The sequence below is a fragment of the Nipponia nippon genome, unplaced genomic scaffold (assembly GCF_047370975.1).
Source record: "Nipponia nippon isolate SJK-2023a ecotype South Korea unplaced genomic scaffold, ASM4737097v1 scaffold_3, whole genome shotgun sequence".
In the NCBI taxonomy this organism is placed as follows: Eukaryota; Metazoa; Chordata; class Aves; order Pelecaniformes; family Threskiornithidae; genus Nipponia; species Nipponia nippon.
The window spans coordinates 83792542-83813974 of NW_028262347.1; positions in this window are offsets into that span (position 1 = coordinate 83792542).

Sequence of the window (21433 nt, forward strand, 5' to 3'; positions counted from 1 at the left end):
TGGACTTGGCAGTGACAGGTTAACAGTTGGACTCAATGATCTTAAGGGTCTTTTCCAACGTTAACGATTCTATGATTCTATGATTCTATCTGACAATTTGCCATCAAAGCTTTTTACTTTCCACATGGTGATGCCCTAGCTTTGGGGTGTAAGTCTGGAAGTTTTCTAGACCATGAGAGAAGAATTCCTCCATCTGGAACAAATGCAGAGAACCAACACAGCTGTTGCATTGCTGTCTCCCATGTATTTGAAGCCAGGGCTCAAGCCCTTACCATGGTGATGTAATGATAAAATAAAAATCGTGTAAAATCATTTTTGGAAAAAACAAAAAGTGGGTAAAGACATTCTATTTGCTGTTTTAGCAGGACAGTAAGAAGTAGCTGAACCTCTATGTTACATGAATTAGAATTTGTTTGCATTTACCATCCCATATACCACTGCTTTATTCTGCAGACCGTCTCCCACTTCTTGGCACCTCCTCTACAGAGGTACTGTACACTGTACAGTGGGAGGCAACACAGACCCTCTAACTTAGTACTGAAACTTGGAGCAGTGCTACCATGACACTGAGACCCTGTGCCTGAGCAGATCAGGCCTGCTGAGAGGGAGTGAGCGTTGGGGTCAGCAACAGCTCTTTTGCCTCACTCTGCTGCTCATTTGAGTATGACTTTGCCCGGCCTCGCTTCTGACAGGACAAGGAAGGAGCAGTTTAGCACCACAGCATGTAAGTCGTACGCATCTGAGTCTTTATTTGACTAGCATTGCACGCACCTGCTTATATAGGATTGGAGACTGGAAAAGAGTGGATTGTTTCACTGTCCTTCTCAAGTGTAGATGTAGCATGTCTTTCATTACAGATAAACTTTTCTCTCTGCTACCTGCCTTCTGCAGCCATTTGATCATCTTTTCAGTGAGAGACTGAATTACCTCCAACAGCTCTCCCAAGGGTGAGGAAGTTCTGTCCAGTGCAGGCAGAGAGAAAAAAAAGGTTATGGTCCAAAAAGTGACAACAGACAGGGTGCACGGATCCTAAATATTCATGGTGCGGTTTGCCTTCACCATGCTTGGAATTTCCTGAAACCACAGATGAGCCATTAGCTTTTTAAGAGTCTTTTTGAACTCTCTAGGCCTCCATAAATCTTCTTCCTGCTACAGTGGGCACGGACCAAAGGATTCCCATTTAAACACACAGAAGAGAGATACTGCAGTGCTCTTACTTGCTCCTCTGTGGTCACAGAATTGCTTTTCAGTGAGGGCTGTGGTTTAGTCCTGAGGATGTGAGAGTGCATTTGTTTATGCTGCCTCCTACAGCTTGTGGTTTTATTTATAGCAGGTACTGCACCATCTAGAAATAGCAATAATTCACAAACACACACTCCCCCCCCAACTCTCCAAGACACATAAAGTGGTAGTTTTTTCACATTAGTTAGTCTCATAGATATAGAATTCTTTACCAGGTCTTTCTACCTATGAGAAAAGGAGGAGATGGCCTGGGTTTTCTTCTTGCCCTGTTTTTAAACAGCCCCCACTGTCATCCATTTCTGCAAGAAGCATATTACTTCTGTAGCTTTGTGTTTTACTTTAGAGGTGTTGCTCTTCTGTTCCCATGTCAGCATAGCTTCACACAAAGCATGTTAATAGCCGTAGCTCAGAAGTTACAAGCTCATTCACCTTGCAAGCTTATTTCCAATTTTTCAGCAGTACTTTAGATCTGTTTTACTTTCCCCTGCTGCCATCGCCCTGCATATTTTGCTCTTTATTTGTCTTTGCTGGAGCAGCCCTTGCTGTCAGAGCTGCTCTGAGATGGCGTTCTAGTAACGGGGATCAGTCATGCTCCACTGCGGTGGTCGCTCTCACTGAGGCAGGGGAAGTTTCTCACATGTCAGATCAAACGAATGTCCAAAAAAATCCTTGTTACAGGGTTATGGGTGCCTTTACTTCACACAGGTTCATAAAGGATGCCAGCACGGTTTCTGATATAAGAAACAGGCAGCAATGTGACAAAACTCAGCCCTGTCCCACAGGCTGCAGTGTTCGCCCTCGTTTCCCTATCTATACTTGCTGGAGTCAGTTGTATGGCAGGACTGACTGGTCTTACCACATCTGCCCTCTGGTAGCCTACCTTAAAATTAAGAATTAATGCTGTGATGCAAGAGGAGGACTTGACTGTACATCTGATTTTGTTTAAATGCAACTGTGAATCTGAATACAATTCAAACAACTCCATACGTAGTCGATTCATACATTTCAGGTAACAGTAGTAGCTGTACTGTCTTCTAATATGCTTTGAGCTTTTGGATGAAGCCTGCCACATTTGAACTGCTGTAGGAATTGAGATATTCCTGTATCTCTTTCTGGGTTATCCCACATGTATACTGATTCGGTGGAGCCTTTTCTAACCAACCCTTTGGGCCATTAGTACATTTCTACTCAGTGTGTAAAACTGATAATTCATATGCGAAACTTAAAATTGCTAGTTTGGCGATGTTCATGACAATGGTTGAGTCTTTTGTGGCTTAGGGCTTGCTATCCAGTAATTTTTTTCTAAATGGTAATGAGTGCTGTCTTGGATTTCTTATTGTAAATTGTTTTGGATTATAATAATTTTATCTCAAATTCTGTCCCCTGTGGAAATTATTTCTGTGCAGGATGCTGTATTTCCCTTTGTGGGTTTGTTCCCCCTCCCCCCCCCCCCGCCCCGTTTTGCCCTTGGAAGCTTATTTTCGTTCCTCTTTTTCTTACAGTTCTTCCCTGCAGAACTCGTTCCCAAGAATCTCATATGAGTATGTAGCAAGCTAGCCTGAGCTGCCATCACTGACTTCTAGCAACAGTGGCTTGAGTACTATATCAAAACCATTCTTGGTTTAATATCACACAGAAAAATACAGTAACTCTTATTTTGCATGGCATAAGCAATCCTGTGGAGTGCAATGGAGTTAGTCAATACCCAGCAAAACAGCTGGATTTCATATAGCTTGTCGGTAATCCAAGGACTTTTGAATGTGGCTCATGTACAAAACATACCAGGAAAGCTAAGATGACCAGGAAACATAGTATAGTCCATGACTGGACTTATGCATGTTAAAATAATGGAATATTTTTGGAATTTGTTCCAAAAAAAGAAGTGAAGGCAGAAGCCTTGAAGGCCTTATCCTCTGGAGAGGTGGTTGAGATAGACTAAACACATACAGGCAGAGTTGTGCAGAAAAGCCTTAAAAGGTTTGTAGGGTAGTTTTAAATAATATTTTTTAAATATTGTGTGGATCTAAAATGTGTGCTTGCAAGCCTCATTCTTAAAGGTTATAAAAGCTGCTAGATAGACCTAATGGCTGTAGAGAAAGAGCTGACTTTAGCCAATGTAGGTGCCTTTAGCCAGGTGAAACCAGGAGAGGAGATCACAGTCTTTTCTTTAAGATGTGCATACATGAAAGATGTGGGTGGCTATGGGTGACTTTTCAGATCTGTAATGGCAGCACAGTTTGGAGTCTGACTCGGGACAGATAGGTATCAAGTGAAAAAGGAACGCTTGGAAAATGCTGCCAAGGCAACATTAAACCATTTGGGACTGACAACAAATACCTATTTTTTCAGGCCAAGTGATACACTGGAGTTAGAGAATGCTTCCTGAATACCTGTCATGTCTTATCCACCATGACTTTGCTGCTCCTGTTAGAAGTGTTGATAATCTGGTATGATCCCCTATTGCAAATTACTGTCCATTCTTGATGGTCCAATGTTGGAATGGCATCTGACCTAGCCTTTGTTGCTGTAAGTGATGGGATACACCTCAGTTATGAATAATTTGTTCAGAAAATCATTACTGAAATCTGGCTGTGCTGTGTAGCAGCTTTTATAACCTCTTTAAAATTCAGTTTGGTGGTTGTTGGTTTGTGAGTTGTAAGCTCCCTGCCATGTGGCTGAGCTCTAGGTGAGTAGCCAGAGCCAGTAAGCAGCAGATGAAGAAATGCAGTGTGGGAAGCACAGCCACAGTGTTTTCTTCTGCATGCTTCTGTATCTTTAGAGTAAATCTGACCTGGATGCAGTTGGCATGTGAAATACCGTATCATATCAGATAAGGCAAGAAAGTCTTGAAGTGTTGGATCTCAATAAGGGTGACACTTATCTGTAGATCCTGCATCCCGTATAATCTCCTTTAAAGCTGAAGCAAAAATTACTGGACTCCAGCTGTCCCAAGGGTCTCACAACTCAGGGATCTTCCATACTTCCCTCTTGGGTTTGATAAATTTGTCGTTCCCAGCACTGCTTTTTTTCCTGTTCCTGTTGGAGGCGCAGATTTAAAGTTCATCTTGGACTTGTTTCTGAGCTCTTAAGACTGTGTGAGCTTGCAGATCATGAAGTATGAGTGGGGAGGCTTAGCCTTCACTGGCAAGTGAGTGGCTGGGTAAGTGTTACTTAAGCTGAAAACTCTTCTTCCCCTGTGCTGTTTTACGTAGTGGTGCTGGATGCTTTTTTGAGGTGTCCTGTGTTAGAGATTTCTTTCTGTGTATTGAAAATGGCTCTATCATGGTATTTACAGCTGCTGTCTTGTCAGACCCGGAAGCGTGCATGGGGAGTGCCCTGGCCTGTGCACAGATACGCAGCCTCGTGCCTCTCCGGGTTCCCGGCAGCTGACCAGCTTCCTGAAGGCTGCCTCTAAGCATGTCCTGCTTTATCACCCAGTACACTGCATTCACAGAAATCACTCCTTTCCAAATATCTCTGTTCAACCTTGAGTGTAAATAAAAAAAAAAAAAGAAAGGTAAATAAGAAACTTGTCTTTTTGTCATATATGTTCAATACAAGTATCTCTTACAACCAAACCGACTCACTTCACCCTCTCCTTCCTTTTTTCACACTCTGCTTCACTTACAGTAACTACTTCTGACTTTGGGAAACTTATAGCAGACCCATGGTGTGAGGAAGCAGTATTTAATAGTGCTAGGCTCAAGCCACAACACTACCAACAAGGCATGTTCTGAAGTATTTATAATAGTGTTTAGATTAGAATTTAAATTGGTGCACATGAGTCAAGGAATGATTTCTGTACAGACTCTAAATTTGAAGTTTTTCTTCTTGGAGCAGTTTTTGGCAGAAGTAAAGATGTCAGCATTCAGCATTTAAGAGCAAAAGAACTGTTAAAGAGGAAGTGAAGAGCACAGGTAGGATTAAAGAAGTTGAGGAGATGTTCATGGCAGAGGAAGAAGCTACTGTGTCTTCTTGCTGCCATAGGATGACCCTTGCCTACATCCAGTACCTTCCAAAGGTGCTGGATCTGCTTGTCAGGAAGCTTGTTCACATGCTGGGTGGTATTAAGATGACAGCAGAAGACCAAGCCCTGTCATGAGACCCACGCTGAGCCTTTCTTCCTGCTTTCTGCCAGTCACTGCAGACTTATTCTTTCCCTGTTTCTTCATTAATAAGACAATGCATGTTTGCTCTGTGAGATACATTCCCTCCTGGAATGGCATCTAGAGCCCTTCAGTGCAGTGCCCAGGGAGAATCTGATATGTCAGAATAGGACCTGGAAGAGCCTGCCAGTGGAGTAGAGTAACGCTGAGATAGTCAAGATAAGACTGTGTGGAATTTGTTCAAAATCAGTGATTTTGTGCACAGTTGCCTGGTTTGAGATTGCAGAGCAGTACCTGCATTGGAATGGTTCTTCGTGCTAATCTTAAACCAGGACATTATATGGAAAATGCTCTCTCTTAGTTCTTAGTTGTTAATAGCTGGCTTCTTCATCTGTTTGTGCTAGCACGTGTTAGAATATTTTGTCTTCAGGTGACATTTGCTATGATATGACTAACTCCTCCAGGAGTATTCGGAGTAGGAAGAGGTGCTAGTGTGATTCATATTAATTAAACCAACTTTTGTTTGCAGGAGCTGCTGAATGCAGACATAATTACCTCTTCGGTGAGAGGAGCTGTATGTTTCTTTTGACTCAGGGCACATCCAGAGTTATGTGGCTACAGTACAGCCATGTGATTACTCAGTAAGTTGCTTTACATGGCAAAGGTAAGGACAAAAGTGTTTGAAGGAGCTCTCTTCTATGGAAGTCTGAACTAAGTCAGAAAAAATTAAATTAGAAAAATAATCCCCTAACTGATAGCTTATTTTTTTGACAGGCACCACACTGCAATTCCAATGTAGGTTATCTTGTTGCCTGTAACAGAGCCTGCTTTTCACTCCAGAGGTAAAGCTGCCAAGTTACCTCACATTGGCCAAAGCGCTTGCCTGCACTGGGATCCTGCCCTGTAACTGGGATTCCTGGTGATGGTGCCAGGGAGGATTGCTGGAGCACAGCCACACTGGAAGCAGGTCTGGATTGTGGTTATGGATGATGTAACCAGCACCAAATTTGTCTTTTCAGCCATGGTTGGCATCATTTTGGCAGACGCTGGGACCTGAAATGAAGCACCATTTGTGAAAAGAAGGGGGTCAGGATGCCTGGCGATTGCTTCCTGTCCAGGCTTGTCATTCAGGCTGGCACAGTGTGAGCATGCATGCTGAGATACTCCAGATGGCCTGTTTGTGGCCTGTAGGCATCCTTTGGTTGGTTTTTTTTGAAGTGGGAGTGCTCATGCTTGTCTTGTACCTGACAGCAGCAAGACGCGTGGCTGATAGCCCTGCTGTTATGTCCTACCTGCAATGTAATTGTGGTGTGTGTCCCCAAGTATGCTTACCAGGGCTGTAGTCTTGCAGCACCGGTTGCCCATCTCTGACCTTCAATTATATCTTCTTTTTTCTTCTCCAGAGAACAGGTCTAGGAAAATGTAAGGGATGAAATAGTGAGTGTTGCTTTGCTTCACTTGAGACTTGGAATTTTGTGGCATGCTATCAAAGGTCTGTTTTGTGACTGGGCAAGAATATATGATATTCTCATTTGTGTCTTTCTGTGGGTACATGTACTCAAAATCATAATGCTCACGTTAATAGTAGGCAGAGGATGACTGGTTACTGCAGTTCATCACCAAAACCAAAATGAGAGAAAGGAAAATCCTAAAATGAGAAACAGAAAGTCATGGGAAGACAGACATAGAACTTCACATCGAGGTCAATATTTACATGGCTTCTACTAGCAGCTGTGTGGTGAGCACATTTTGAAAATTCATGATTACCAGCTGTTTTTCCATCCCATACATGTGCATGCAGGCTTGAAAACTCTTGCAAATTACTTGCAGATCATGATGATTTATGCAACATGCAATATGCAGATGTTAAAAACTTGAGTATAGTCATACAGAAGCTTCTCTGCAAGATTTTGGAATTGATAACAATATCTCAAAATAAGCTGAGGCTTGAAGGCAGTAGGCATCATAACTCTGAGAAAAATTGTGGTCAGGACAATGTTTATTCACGGTATTACACTATCTAAGTCGATGAGTGCCAAGGAATGCTCCTGCATGACGCTTAATGCCCCTGTTGTTTTGTGCCCAGCCTGAAGCACGCACTGCATGCAAGACAGGAAATGCAAACCGAGCACTCACCAGTTTTTTTTCACTTATATATATATATATATATAAAATTAATATATTTTTATATGGTGAGGGCATCCACATCTGGGTTCTGGTCTTTAATCCAAACCCAGTGTTTCAGAAACAATAAAGAAAACCTAGGTGTTGAATGTTCTAGCATAAGAGCCAGGCTACCAGAGTACAACTCTGGAAATTGGTCTCTCTCCCCCTCCTGCTGTCCCAGCTCAGCTCTGAACCTGGGAAAATTTGGGTTTCATGTTCCATTATAACAGAGACAATACTGCAAAAATTTCTTAGGAAAGGTTCACAACCAGCTTCAAGGTTTTGAGCTGACCACGTCAAATGACACTGCAAGTCTCAGACTTCTCTCAGAAATGCAAGTTTCTTTCTTGATGTGAACAGCCATAAAGGCAACCTGTTTATAAGGGCAAAAATACTAAACAGCAGAAGATGTCTGATGAAATACCAACAGAGAAAATGCCTGCCAGCCTGGGAACAAGGCCTGGGAACCAGAAGGATCCTTGAGAAGCACAGCTGGCATCTTTGAAGAGCAGCTGAGTACCTACGAACCGGAGACAGCCTGAGATACCATTGACAAGCGCAAAAACAAGAGAGTGTAACAGCAACTTATCATCTGGAAAGGTGAAAAATACTCTGGCAAAAGGGGAAAACACCCTGAGAAAGCAAGAATCGTTAACTATGGTTGGCTGTTCTAGCTGCAAGAACAGGAAAACAGTCTGGAAAAATAAAAACTGGTCTGAGAGAACAGAAAACATCATCATCTATTGGCTGCCCCAAGTGAAAAACAGAAATTAACTGCCTCTATTGGCTGCTCCAGGTGGTGTTGTCCTATGCCCATTTACGTCTCTGTGATATAAAAGTGACTTCTACTTGGCACAAAATGGAGCCTCTGTCTCTGCGAACTTCCCATGCTGCACGTACTTTTCCTAAGCAGGTTGAACTCCTGGCATGAACTTTTCTACGAGATCTCCTAGACAAGTTATTGGGCCGTCACTGGGGACACCTGTTTGACTCCCAGCTCCATGACATGGATCATCTTTGAAGTGATCCTCTGTCTGTTATTTTATGGTTCCCATTTCTGGGCCCACTTCTGGGGTCAGTTTGATTTGGGCCCACTTCTGGAATTTGTTTGATGTGCTTGGTACTAGTAACACTATGAACATACCTTTATATCCATGTAAGTAATCTACCATAAGGATATTTGCTGTTATATTATTGATAAGTTTGCTTTACTAATGATAAGTTTGTAGTAACCTGAAATATTATGTATATTTTTGATTGCTGCTATGCTATTGATTGCTGATAATAATTTGTAATAACTTGATATATATATATTTGCTTTATTAATCACAGGTACACTTGCTAGTGGTGATTTGTGGTGATCTGTAATAAAGTAGAGAAATTTAGAAGATAAACCCTCTGTGTGCTTGTGTATTACAAAGTCCTGTGAACCGATGTTTGTGACTCTCTGCATACCCACAGGCTGGGTAACCCTTTAGGTTGTGACATTAATTGGTGTCACAAGTGGGATTCTGTGAAATACACAGATGCTTGGGAGGAGGCAGTAGAAAGATGATGAAGATGGCAAGAAGATAAGGGATGGAAAACACGTAGGTGGGATAATAATTGAGTAGCTAAAAATTGTTTTAATTGGGAAATGCTGTGAGCAGAATTTCAGAGGTGGCAGGAGAGTCATAGATGTAAAGCAAAGGCAGTCAAGGGTCCTTCATAGGGCTTCTCATGGAGGCATTAGCAGCTGCAGGCACTTTCTTTAAAGCCAGGAGGCAGCAAGCTCATAATACTTTATAGTGAGCTAGAGCAGCTGCCCTTGAATCTCATAGTAATGATAAGAGCCAATTACTCTGACAATTAGAAGCTAACCTCAGACCTCTGGCTTTACAACAGCCAGAGCAAGAGCATACATACCCAGTCTCAGGGAATGACATCGCTGAAAGAACAAATATATTGAAAACCGATAATGAAGAGGATGATTTTGATTCTGAGAGCAGGTCTTCCATCCCTACTTCGTTACCTGAACATCATATGGGTAAGACAGCCTCCTTGTATTCATTAAAATGAATATTGCCCTATCACTAAAACCTCCATGGTACAATTCCCGGCTCCTGCCAGAGACAGAGGTTGTCCCTCACCTCAGGTCATGACAACCACCACAAATTTTAACGCAGAACAGCTAAGGCAGATGTCCTTAGGGCATGGCAAAAAGCTGAATGAAGACTGGATAGGAATATTCCTGAGAAGAGGAATAAGAAAATCTTCCACCTATTTTCCTAATCCTGCTATTGGGAAACAAAAAGAGAAAATCCTAATTACCAGCCCAGGGAGTTCTACTGACCTGTTCTAAGTGGCCAAAATTTTTTGAATTAATACTAGTGACAGCCCTTGTATATCTCTAATAGTAATTGATTTATATTCTTTTTCTTTTCTCATGGATATGGGAGTCTCAACATCAATGATTAAAACTGAGGATACCTCTGGATCAATTCAGAAAACTTGAGAAAGTGTTTCTATAACAAGGATTGCAGAAAAAAGCCAGGAGCTCCCTGAGGCCAGGATAAAATTGATTTTGCCCCATGGAAGAATACTGAGACCTCTAGTGGCAGTAGGACCCTTAAGTATATTAGGTATGGATATATTAAAATCTCAGACTCTTAAGACTCCTTTAGGCACTTGGGTGCCAAACCATCAAATTCAGGTTTCTGTAATTTCTATGGATGAAATACCAGCTGGAGGATCTACTACTTTTCTGTTACAGGCTGCACCTAAATTACCTAAAAGTACCTTAGCCCATGTACAACAATATCATATTTGCCTTGAAGCCTCACAAGGCATAACTGCTGTCATTCAGGATTTAGAATGACAAGGTATTTTTCAGAAAACTAGTTCGCCATATACCTCCCCTACATGGCCTGTCTGTGAGCCTAATGACACTCAGCATTTGATGATAGATTATTGTAAATTGAATGAAAATATTGAATGAATTGAATGAAAAGCAGCCCTTACATGCTGCTGTCCCTTCTATTAAAAATCTTAGTTTTGCTATAGAACAAAAGTGACTCATCCTTGGATAACTTCAACTTCAGGCATAAATGATTACCATCAGTTATCTATTGGACAAACTGTCCAGGTGAATCATCCACAAAAAGAAAGTTTCCATATGTATTACAAACACCTCTTCAAAGTACCATGTGGAAGATGCTCAATCCCCAGGGTAACAGGCACCTCACTTCTGAGTGCAGGATATCCAAATTACCTAATACCCAAAATAAATGAAGCAGTCTTACTTTTTGTTCTTTCAAGTTGCCTTGCCTGCAACATCAGCAACCAGGAACTCAGATTAATTAATTAATTGGATTTTGGTCTACCCTATTCATCCTACTGATTGGCAATTTCACCTGAAATGAACTAATGCCGTGAGCAATCTTCCCTCAATTTTTCTTCTTTCTTAGAATTGTTATTTGATATACACAATGTTTGGGTCACACCTCATAATTACAGTAGTGCTTGTTCCCTTTTCCCAGGGATGGGATAGCAATCACATTGTTCAGTTCATGAATACAATCTCTCAAATGGGCAGTGAAGCAGATTGTTGATATTGCCTACACCACCCTTGAGCACAGATGCCAAATTTTCGTGGTTAGCAGAACCTGTCCCTGAAGCATCTTGGTATCAACCTAATTTGGCATATTTACTTCCCAATACTCCAAATTATCGACAACAACCTTTTAAGGCATGTTCATATGATAACACCCCATGGTGTAGTATGATGCTACAGAGTGTAAGTTCAATTTGGGTGAGGAATGCAAGCAATTGTAGTTACATCTTACATTACAATCACACCCAAGCACGATTTCAATTTAAATGTGACAGAACACAAGCTTGTATTGATTCTGATCTGGAAACCTCATGGATCTGTAATAATGAATCAGCAGCTACCAAGAAAGATGTTTTTAATGGTTTGGAACTCTGGAATCTTACACTGAATGTTAATAACACAAAATATCAAAGATACTATAATTTCAGAGTCCTAATTCCACCTGCTATAGTCTATGGAGGAATGGTTGGTTGAGTACTAATGATAGTTGGGATGCATGCAGCCCAAACAATGTGTCTGGCTGTATAGGAGGTAACCCCTTTCAGACAATCAAATTACGTCAAATGAGTTTAATGAAGTTCGATTGTTCTTCTCACTCATGGTGTTCATTCTGTAAACATCGCAATGACTCCAGACAGGGCTGGTGGTCCACCATTTTAGCACCTGGATGGTTCTGGCTTTGTGGCACTAATGCCTATAAAAGTCTACCCACACTAGGCAGGCACTTGTACCATAACACATCTCAGTCCTTTTGCAGTCCAATGTAAAAATTTAACCTTTAACTTCCAACACAACCATTACCCTGCACGTAATAAGCATGGAGTGTCTAACCCCTTAGTAACATGACCAACCACATTTCATGAATTTGTACGTGCACTATTTCCACATTCGGGTGTTGCTGAACTAGAACAAGCTATCGACAACATTTCCGCTACACTTGAAATGACCCAAAATGCTACTGTAGCTGCTTTAATGAATCTACAGACAGAGTATGATTTGCTCTTACAATTGGCTATCCAATCTCTTTGGGCCTTGGACTATATTTTAGCCTCACAAAGAGGTATTTGTGTGTTAATAAATACTGCCTGTTGCTTCTATGCTAACAAATCCAAGCAAATCGAACGTGATGTGAACAAGATTCAGCAACGCATCCGAATCTTTCACCAAATAGCCTAAAAAAACCCCTTGCTCGGAGGCTTGGCATCCAACTGGTCATGGCTGTGATCCTGGCTTCCAGACCTCAGAGCATGGGCATGGGGCATTTTAATGATATTAGCTCTCATTGTGGTTTGTGGGATTTGTGCTTTTCTGTATTGTATCTTGTATCAAATCACTGTGTGCATCACTTTTCTCCAAACTAGTACTGTATACTTGTGTCCCAGCAGACAAACCCTTGCAGAAGTCAGAACAACATTGAACCTACAGATATGAGTCTCCTCTACCTCACACATTAGGAGGCAAGAGACATGTGCCAGGTGTGGTGTTGTCTCACTCCTAGTGATCCATAGGTGGTCATAGCCCAAGGAGTGGTGTGATGTGAACAACCAAAAAGGCGATCTGTTTATAAGGGGGAAATTACTAAACAGAAGAAGATGTCTGATGAAATATTGACAGAGATGATGCCTCCTGAAGAAGCATCCTTGAGAAGCACAGCTGGCATCTTTGAAGAGCAGCTGGGTACCTAGGAACCGGAGACAGCCTGAGATACCATCGACAAGCGCAACAACAAGACAGTGTAACAGCAACATATCATCTGGAAAGGTGAATAATAGTCTTCCTCAAGCCTGTAGCATTGCATTGGGTTGTTGTGACCCAAGTGCAGTGTCCGGCACTGAGCCTTGTTGAAGCTCATACAATTGGCCTTGGCCCATCAATCCAGCCTGTCCAGATCCCTCTGCAGAGCCTTCCTACCCTTCAGCAGATCAACACTCCCGCCCAACTTGGTGTCATCTGCAAACTTACTGAGGGTGCACTCAATCCCCTCGTCCAGATCATTGATAAAGATATTGAACAGTACTGGCCCCAGTTCTGAGCCCTGGGGAACATCACCTGTGACCAGCCGCCAACTGGATTTGACTCCATTCAGCACAACTCTTTGGGCCCAGCCATCCAGCCAGTTTTTTACCCAGCACAGCATACGCCCATCCAAGCCATGAGCAGCCAGTTTCTCCAGGAGAACACTGTGGGAAACGGTGTCAAAGGCTTTACTAAAGTCCAGGTAAACAACATCCACAGCCTTTCCCCCATCCACTAAGCGGGTCACCTTGTCATAGAAGGAGATCAGGTTAGTCAGGCAGGACCTGCCTTTCATAAACCCATGCTGACTGGGCCTGATCCCCCGGTTGTCCCGTACGTGCTGCGTGATGGCACTCAGGATGATCTGCTCCATAACCTTCCCCGGCACCGAGGTCAGGCTGACAGGCCTGTAGTTCTCCGGATCCTCCTTCCAGCCCTTCTTGTAGATGGGTGTCACATTTGCTAACTTTCAGTCACCTGGGACCTCCCCCGTTAGCCAGGACTGCTGATAGATGATGGGAAGTGGCTTGATGAGCACTTCTGCCAGCTCCCTTAGTACCCTTGGGTGGATCCCATCTGGCTCCATGGACCTGTGTGTCTGTGTGGTGTAGCAGGTCGCTAACCATTTCCCCTTGGATTATGGGGGCTTCATTCTGCTCCCCGTCCCTCGTCTTGCAGCTCAGGGGGCTGGGTACCCCAAGAACAACTGGTCTGACTATTAAAGACTGAGGCAAAGAAGGCATTAAGTACCTCAGCCAGTTCCTCGTCCTTTGTCACTATGTTTCCCCCCGCATCCAATAAAGGATGAAGATTCTCCTTAGCCCTCCTTTTGTTGTTAATGTATTTATAGAAACATTTTTTGTTGTCTTTTACAGCAGTAGCCAGATTAAGTTCCAGCTGGGCTTTGGCCCTTCTAATTTTCTCCCTTCATAACCTCACAACATCTTTGTAGTCTGCCTGGGTTGCCTGCCCCTTCTTCCAAAGGTCATAAACGCTCCTTTTTTTCCAGAGTTCCAGCCAAAGCTCTCTGTTCAGCCAGGTCAGTCTTCTTCCCTGCCACCACGTCTTTTGGCACATGGGGACAGCCTGCTCCTGCACCTTTAAGATTTTCTTCTTGAAGAATGTCCAGCCTTCCTGGACTCCTTTGCCCTTCAGGACTGCCTCCCAAGGGACTCTGTCAATCAAACTCCTAAACAGGCCAACATCTGCTCTCTGGAAGTCCAAGGCAGCAGTTTTGCTGACCCCCTTCCTTACTTCTCCAAGAATCAAACACTATTGTGATCACTATGCCCAAGACAGCCTCCAACCATCACATCATCCTCAAGTCCTTCTCTGTTCGCAAACAGGTCCAGCGGGTGCCTTCCCTAGTTGGCTCCCTCACCAGCTGTGTCAAGACGTTATCTTCCACACACTCCAGGAACCTCCGAGACTGTATTGTCTCCACTGTACTGTATTTCCAGCAGACATCTGGTAAGTTGAAGTCCCCCATGAGAACATGGGCTCGCAATCGTGAGACTTCTCCCAGTTGCTTATAGAATATTTCATCTGCCTCTTCATCCTGCATGGATGGTCTATAACAGACTCCCACCATGATATCTGCCTTGTTGGCCTTTCCCCTTGATTCTTACCCATGAACACTCGACCCTTTCATCACCATCATCAAGCTCTAGACAGTCAAAACACTCTGTAACATACAGGTCTACCCCACTGCCTCTCCTTCCTTGCCTCTCCCTTCTGAAAAGCTTATAGCCATCCACTGCAGCACTCCAGTTGTGTGAGTCATCCCACCATGTTTCTGTGATGGCAACTGTGTCATAGTTTTCCAGCTGCACAATGACTTCCAGCTCCTCCTGTTTGTTGCCCGCGCTGCATGCATTGGTGTAGATGCATTTCAGTTGGGCTATTGATCCCACCACCTTTTGGGGGGAGAAGCCCTAATTCCTATGTGACTGTTCTCAGGTGCTTCTGTGGTTTCTAATGGCACTGACAACCCTTGCGCCTTTGCTGCCATGTGGATCTCCATCCCCTACACATGGCTAGGTGTTGAGTGCATTAGTACAGGGACATTTCAAATGTGCTCCAGTGTCCTCAGCACATCATGGAGTGGACGCTGTCCCTCAAATATTGGCGTTCTGCCTCCAGGCTTCTCTCTTGCAAGCCTGGTTTTATCTGTTTCCCCCTTCAAATCTAGTTTAAAGCTCTTTCAATGAGCCCTGCTAACTCCTGCACAAAGATCCTTTTTCCCCCTTTGAGACAGGCGTACCCCATCTGTCACCAGCAGGGCTAGTGTCATGTAGACCAACCCATGATCAAAAAACCAAAAATTCTGCAAGTGACACAAGCCTGGAGCCAGGTATTGTTCTGCTGGCTCTTCCTCTTTCTTCCCTCATCATTCCGGGCAACTGGAAGGATAGAGGGGAACACTACTTGTGGTCCTGACCCCTCAAGCAGTCAGCCCAAGGCCCTGAAGTCTCTTTTGATTGCCCTTGGACTTCTTATTGCAACTTCATCGCTGCCTGCATGAAAAAGCAATAATGGATAATAATCAAAGGGCCGTACCAGGGTAGGAAGCTTTCTTGTCACATCTTTAACCTGGGCCCCAGGGAGGCAGCAGTTGTTGCTGCTGTTCTTGATTGCTGCTATTCTTAATTGCTTCTATGCTATTGATTGTTAATAATAATTTGTAATAGCTTGATATATAGTTATATATACATAAATATTCATTTTATTAATCGTAGGTATAGTTACTAGTGGTGATTTGTGGTAATATGTAATAAAGTAGAGAAATTTAGAGGATAAAGCCTCTGTGTCCTTCTGTATTACAGAATCCTGCAAACTCATGTTTGCAATCTCTACACACCCACAGGCTGGGTAAACCCTTAGGTTGTGACATTCCTGGGCCCTGATGTTGTTTTGGCCCACCTGAGTAAATTCTTTTTCCATGAAAATACATTATTGCTGTCAGAAAAAAAGAAAACAGGGAAAAAAAGATGGGGCAGTTCCATTTTTTTAAATGAGAGAAATGCTGTCTTGCGACCTTTATTTTAACAAGTGTTATTTTAACAAGTAAGGAGAAGAAAAATTAGCTTCGTGCTGCCAAAATAATCATACCTTACTTGGTACAGGGAATGCCAGCAACTTATACATTGATGTACATAGTTCAAAGTTATTATACTCCTTAACTATCTTTGAGAGCAGGGTTTCAACAAAAGAAGAGGGGGAGTGTTTGTGGGGGACGTGTGGGTGGGGACTTTACACCACAAGGAAGAGCCTTAGCTGGCTGATCTTTTAATACGTTTAATCTTTTAATATATCCACACAATACCATCCAACACGAGAAGAGACCTGCATTATTACCTCCCGGATGCAGGCATGGTATTGCTGACTCTGAGATCCAAATTCAGTGGTTGCAATATAAGTAATGGAGGGAAGGAAGGAAGAATTGCATCTCCCGATGTCTTCTTTTCTTCTTGCTTACCTCTTCATGTATGACGGTTTCAGAAAAAAAACAACACAGCATTTCACATTCATAAGTCTCTGTTCCTGTCTAGAGCAGTGTAGATGAAAACTTCACAAGAAACCAACCAGCCAATGCCATATGCCTTTAAAAGAAGTGAACCACGTAATGTGGTTACAAATGTCACCATACTTAAAATCATGTCGAACGTTTAAGTGTGAGACCTTAAAAAGTGTAGGTGTTAAGCAGGCAAGTAAAGGAAGTGGTAAGAGGTAAAAAGAAAGCCTTATAAAGCAGAAGAGCAGAAGTCATTGTGAAATAGCACCATGACCAGAAAAAAAAAAAAAAAAAAAAAAAGGAAAAACCCCTCTGGCAGAATGCATATAGAAAATAAATAACACCACCTTTCTAAACTGAGCTCTTAAGTAGGAAGCTGCAAGGTGACTGTGGTGCAACCCCAGCTCCAGCTGCCCTGATGGCAGGCTGGTGCCTGCAGCTGCACTTGCTGCCTAAGCAAGCGCCCCTTCTCCACTCCCTGTGAATGCACTGGGTACCGTATGGAACTGTGCTGGGTGTCTGTGTCAAGGTGTGGGCAGTGGGGGGCTGCAGGGGTGGTCTCTGTGGTGAGACCATCTTTCCTGGTATTGGCTGGACATCTGCCAGCTGGTGGGAAGTAGTGAAAGAACTTTTTGCTTTGTTTGCGTGTGCAGCTTTTGCTTTCTTGATTGAACAGTCATTATCTCAGTCCCCAAGTCCTCTCACTGCACTTCTGTTTTCTTCCTGTCCCATCAGAGAGGGAAGTGAATGAGTGGCTGGATGGGGGTTTGGCTGTTGGCCAGGGTCAACCCACCACAGTAACTCATTTCTTGAATTTATCCCAACACAAAAGAAACAAAAGGCAAATGTGGCACCACTTTGAAGGGTCTTAAAACTACAGACCAGAAGCTTGATTGTCACATTACACGTGCTGGTAGAAATCATTACAAACATAGAACAGACAAGGTGTTAAGTACAATGCATTGAGGAAGGAGATGAATTTGCTTGTGTGCAAGGAACTCACTCTCAGCAAATAAACTGGAGTTCTCTGAGGGGGTAAATGAGCAGGTGTATATCAGGCAATTAAGACACACAATTCTGATTTCTGATAAGGGAAGTTTTAAGTGGATGCCACCTCCAGTAGCTCTGGGCCTCAGAGATTCCTCTTGCCTGGCCACTGGAGCCCAGACTGGTGCATCTGAGGTCCTGGGAGGTCCCAGGCTGATGGACACAACTGCTGCTTTCCTGTTTGCAGATTTAACCAGTAGCAAAGCTGAGCCTGTATCCAAGACACACACATGCACACACACAAGTACACAACACTAACACTAACATCTATACAGAGGGCAAAAGGAAGGCGATGCTTTCAACAGCACCTATGGATAACACTACCAGGACTCACACAAACATTAGGTACAAACAGCCCAGTCCCCTTCCTTCTCTCTGGCTGCTCGGCATTGAAGTTCACTAGTGAAGGCACACACACAGTGCTCTCTAGGTTCACAAGTGCACACACATACTCACAGATCCCCCAAGCACCAGCACGGCACCTCTCGATCTGATACCCCTGCCCCGATCCCAGCCCGTCTTACCCACCCCACAGGTCCCCTACTCACCAGCAGGTCCAGCTCTGTGCTTGCTAGCAAGCAGACACACTCACACACTCATCTCACAGGCACCCTTCATTCACAGGACCCCCACAAATACCAGCACGGACCCTTTGCCCACCTGATACCCCTGCCCAGACCCAGGGCCTCCTACTTGCCAGCTAGTGCATCTTGGATCTTGCTAGGGAATTGCACATGCACAGCCCATGCACCCCAGGCTGGGGGAAGGCACAAGCACTCTCCCCCCAGCACCTGGTACATGGGCTGTGACCTGCGGTCCCGCTCCAGCCACCAGTGCTGAGCCCCTCACTCACTCCGGTCCCCCAGCAGCTATCCCCGGGACACACACACCACTCTGGACCCCAGGGCTGGGATGAGCCTTTCGCCTGCCCCAGTGCCTGGCACCACCGCCCGGGGTCCTGCACCCCCCTCTGACTCCAGGGAGAGGTGATCAGGGGCAGGGCTGAGTCAGACAAGTGCTTACACACCATTAGCAGCTGCTCACACACGAGCAGTCCCTTGTTTTACCCCATCCGTTTGGTTCACCTCCCTTCCCCGAAATGTTCCTCACCAAGTTTTGCACAGTCCCACAAGCCCCCCTCGAATATCCCAAATCCTCCTGTTCCTCTTTTTCTCCCCCTTCTTATCAGTTACAAAGCTCAGGGTGTCCCTCTCCAAAGCTGTGCCTGGAGTTTCTTGATGGCCCATCAATTAATGGTGGAAGACTTCTGGTCTTTGGCGTTGCCTCTGTTATTTCTTGTGCACCAGGTTTGTGTCTCTGTGACTTATTATCCTGTTTTGCACTTAAAGGGTCCTTGATTGGATGACTGTAATGAAGTGGATGCTCTCACCTCCCACATAGCCATACAGAAGCATTTTAGCGTCAGTGTGAGCAGAAGTCGTTTGCTCGGTTTCCTGCGGTTAGTACTTCAAAGTTCAGTACACAGAGGAGATGCATGGGACTTGGGTAGGTAAGAAGGCAACATTTTGATGTGGAAAAGCTATAGCAGAGCTGTTGCCACTGGAGAAATCTTTCACTACTTTTCACCTGAATCACTGTAACAAGAATGAAAGCAATTAAATATTTGTACCTGTGTCAGGTCATGATCAGCTGTTCCTTTCTTTGTTGTACCAATAGCTTGTATGTGATCTTGTATGTACGCAGCTGAGCTGCAGCGCTCAGCTCTTCACCACAACCTGTCTTCAAGATAAGGTGAAGAGAGAGCAGCAGTACAGTACACTGTGGAAATTTATACCATAAAAAATGTATGCTGCTCTGTTTAGATGAGTTTATTTGCTGTTAATTGTATTTCTGTATTTTCATGAGAAGTGTTGAGTCTGAGATAACCAAAAACCAAAGCAGCAAAAAATCCCCCACAAACAAACAAACAAAACATAAATGGAGGTGTTTGGCTTAAGTTCTTAACCTATGGACATGTTGCAAAACAGGCCTATCTCCTGAAACACACAAAGAAATGGCATTATGACTTATATATGGCATCATGGAAGAGAAGCACTCAGATCTTCCTCACTGCCTTTCTTACTAATCATTCCTTCCTATGAGCAATATATCAGGCAACAAAGCTTTTTGTGAAGCTAATGCTTTCTGCCTGGTTGAAGCTAATGTCTTCAGAAGAAGCATTTCCTGTAAGCTAGTGTTATCTTCTCAAAGTGTGGATTTCCTGTGGTTTATTGTTCATGACAAGAAAGAGGAGCCAGCAGCAAGCTGAATTGTCCGTAACCTAAGTTTTTTTGAATGTGTATTTCCTGCACAGGTATACACCAGCTCCAAGCTGGAGGACAGCATTTAGTTTGATTAGTTATGTTTTAATAAGTTTAATTACTTAATTTCTTATACTGAATTATGAAAAGGAAGCCTTTTAATGAATTTAATCCTGCATTCTGTATTTAAATTATTTGATACATCCGTGTTTTAAATGAAGACCATCCTACCCTAGAATATGAAGTCAGCTGCAGCAGCACAATGAAGAATGCAGGGGCATCAGGGCGGAATTTAGATCCAGCTTGCTGGGGAGCGTGATAAATCTGATGTTTGTGTCAAAAATCTGCCCACAAGGAGGCACAGATATGTGCTAAAAAGTTCTTCATCCAGTCAGTGTTCATCCTTTGTGTGATTTCTGCTGTGTGCACAATTGATTCTGATCTTGTGAGTTAAAGTGCATAGTATAATTACTAGGAAGAACCATACTAGCTTGTTTTGCCCCGAGAGAGATGTTTTGTATTACAGTTGCTTGTGCTCTGTCTGGCTGAGTTTGAAATATTGAAAGCCAAAGACTCTTAAATTTTTCTATGGAAACAGGTCAGCAGCATCCTGCGGCTCACTCCTGCAGAACTGTCCCTGAAGCTGGCATGGATTCACCAGCCCCTTGAACCACACACGACACCAAGTGGAGTGAGGGAAGAGGAGGAGATCTTTGGGATGCAGAGGCTGGGAAAAATCTCTTTTAGACCTTATCAACAGCACAAGATAGAGCAACCCAAAGTCTGTTTTAACTTACTAAGTCCAAGGAGTCCCTTCCAGTAGCCAAAGATTTATTGTATTGGAAGGCCAGGGAGAACCTACCTGCCTCTCCAAAGTTGCAGTAGAGGAATCAGGTGTCTGTTCCATCCAGCCTTCATCTTCTTCTCTGTCATACTGAAATTCCACTACTTGTCACAGAATCGCAGAATAGTTGAGATTGGAAGGCAGCTCTGGTGATCACCAATGCCCTGCTCAAAGCAGGGTCAACTAAAGCAAGTTGCTAAGGACATTGTCCAGCTGGCTTTTGAATATCTTCAAAAATGGAGGCTCTACCACCTCTTTGTGAAACCTGTTCCAGTTTTTGACTACACTCACTGTAAATTAAAAAAAAAAAAGAAAGAAAAAGCTTTCATTGATAAGGTCCCTCTGAGCCTTGTATTCTCCAGGCTGAACAGTCCCAGCTATCACAATCTCTCCTCATATGAAAGATGCTTCAGTCCCTTAATCATCTTAGTGGCCCTTTGCTACTTGCTTCAGTAAGTCCATATCCTTATTGTACAGGGGAGCCCAGAACCGGACACAATACTCAATACATGGCCTGACCAGTGCTGAGTAGAGGGGAAGGATCACTTCCCTCTACCTGCTGGCAGCATCTGGCCTAATGTAACCTAGGATGCTGTTGGCCTTCTTTGCCACGAGGGCACATTGCTGGCTCATGTTCAACTTGGT